General features: G+C 40.8%; 1 pseudogene; it reads left to right on the top strand.

The window, feature by feature from the left end:
* The first annotated feature begins 456 nt into the window (after positions 1–456).
* LOC149261071 (UNC93-like protein 1 pseudogene) lies at positions 457–2,153 on the top strand (annotated as a pseudogene).
* The last annotated feature ends 464 nt before the right edge of the window (positions 2,154–2,617 follow it).

Below are 2,617 nucleotides of genomic sequence, written 5' to 3'. Positions count from 1 at the left end.
TTTAAATCTAAGAGCACGGTCATCGGATTGAATACGCCTTGACAGTTTGCGGGAAGGCATCTTTCAGTGACCACAGTGAACAATTGATATTCCATCCCTCATCATATGAGCCGCAGTTGACTGTTACCTACCATTCCATCCATCCATTTCATTCGGCCATAACAGAGCAGCTTCAATATAAAAATAAACAATAGCTTCACCTGAAAACCCTACCCTACCTCCTCGGAATCGCTCTTCTCACTCAACACTCAAGGACTAACCAGTGTCAACTAACATTCAAACCACAACGATGCTGGTTGAGTTTTTAAGAAATATATTTGTAAAATGAACATCGATGTGAAAAAATACATCTAATTTTGATAGAATGTATTTTTAAATTTTATAAGGTGTTAAACAATAAATTTGTATAATATTTAAAATTCCCCAAATATGTTTCCATTAATTTGTCAACGAAATTGCATCTACCCCAATCCAGACTTGCAGGAAGAGTCGCAGAAAAGGGAAGAAAATTGCCCGATGGGAAGGCGTTTTAATCAATTGTCAGGCTGCGCAGTCGGAAATCAGTACTACCCATTGCCGGGCTCTAAGAAGCTCTGATTTTAATGGTTCAAACGTAACTCTCTGATTATTAGGTATCCACAAAAATCTGAAAAATCGATTGTATTGATTAGGGATTCTCGCAGGCCGCTTAGAAATCTGCCGAATAGTGATATCGGCCATGACTCTATACGGAAAATTGGGCAATTGCGATGAAGAAGAGGGACCTACTCAGGTTCCTCCTCCCAGATGGTTCCGCTACAATTCCCCTGCGACACAGGTGGTCCTGATTGCACTGGTGTGCTTCTGCTGCCCGGGCATGTTCAACGTCCTTTCCGGAATGGGGGGAGGTGGGCAGGAGGACGACCAGGCCGCGAACGACGCCAACACTGCCCTGTATACCACGTTTGCAGTGTTCGGGATATTGGGCGGCGGGATTTACAACCTCCTCGGCCCCCATGTAACCCTCTTCGTAGGGTGCTCCACTTATATCCTCTATGCCGGTTCCTTTCTCTATTACAATCACTACCAGAATGAGACGTTTGCCGTCATTGCAGGAGGGATTCTGGGAGTGGGAGCAGGATTGCTATGGGCTGGGCAGGGATCGGTTATGACCTCGTATCCGACCGAGGATAAAAAGGGCAGGTACATTTCTCTGTTCTGGAGTATATTCAATCTGGGAGGAGTCATAGGCGGTTTCATTCCCTTTATATTGAATTATAACAGCACGGCCGGGTCTGTAAGCGATGGAACCTATATAGCCTTCATGTGCTTCATGGCCTTTGGGACTATTCTGACAATGGCTCTACTTCCACCCAGCAAAGTGGTTAGGGACGATGGTAGCAGAGCTACTGCGATTAAGTACTCTAATGTGAACACCGAGGCCATGGAGATTCTTAAGCTATTCTCATACTGGAAAATGCTGCTGCTCTTCCCTGTTGCATGGGCCAGCAACTTCTTTTACACTTATCAATTCAATAATGTCAATGGAAAGATCTTCACATTGAGAACCAGAGGATTCAACAATGTCTTTTACTGGGGCGCACAGATGTTAGGGTCTGTGGCAATTGGGTACGTTCTGGATTTCAGCTTCCTGAGCAGGAAGAAAAGGGGGTTTCTGGGCGTGGCCATTGTTGCAATACTGGGGACAGCAACCTGGGGAGGAGGGCTCGCAAATCAACTGAGATATACCAGGGATAAGCCCTTACAGGAGAACGATTTCAAAGACTCCGGCCCTGCTTTTGCAGGGCCATTTGTTCTATATTTCAGCTATGGATTAGTGGATTCCATGTTCCAGACTATCTGTTATTGGACGATTGGAGCTTTGGCAGATGATTCGCAGACTCTGAGCAGATATAGTGGGTTCTACAAAGGCGTGCAGAGTGCAGGAGCAGCGGTGGCCTGGCAGATCGACAAGCACAATGTTTCTTTTCTGGGAGAGCTCATAATCAACTGGAGTCTGACCACAATCAGCTACCCGCTCTTGATTATTCTTATTTCCTTCGCTGTAAATGATAAACATTGCAACTGCTGTTGATCCAGTGTCATAGCAAATTATTTTCGGACCATCGATGGAATTTGTTTGTGTCTTTGATTTTATCGAAAGTGGTTTTCGATGACGGTTTTGCTCTGTATGCGAAACTACTTTTCGTTTTCTTCCTTTTCTTTATAACCACATTTATAAGCGGAAGTCATTTATCTAGGACAGCCACATTTATATTTTGTAGGTCTGTAATTAAAAAATAGTTGTGAATATTTCATAAAATGTTATGATTAATTTAAGAATTATAAAAAGAAAATATATTACAAAAATTATCTCTTCAAAAAATAATTTATTATATTTTTATCTAATTAAATTATATTTTTATTTAATTAAACATTGGTAATAATATATATTAATGTAAAAAAATTAAACCTCTAACTTATAAAGGAAATTAATAATCATTCATATAAAAATATTATTGTCAAACAAAAAATTAAAATTAATGTTTTGAGCCTAGAGTGTATTATGATGCTCCAAGAAAATAGAAATGCACACATCAACCTAACTTTTCCAAATATATTCTTTTTCAGGTTCCAA

This window comes from Pinus tabuliformis, chromosome 6 (genome assembly GCF_031772625.1).
Source record: "Pinus tabuliformis cultivar Carrire ecotype Pingquan chromosome 6, CPIR1, whole genome shotgun sequence".
Classification (NCBI taxonomy): domain Eukaryota; kingdom Viridiplantae; phylum Streptophyta; class Pinopsida; order Pinales; family Pinaceae; genus Pinus; species Pinus tabuliformis.
Note: the sequence above shows the minus strand (reverse complement) of the source record. Positions and strands in the feature narration are given on the sequence as shown.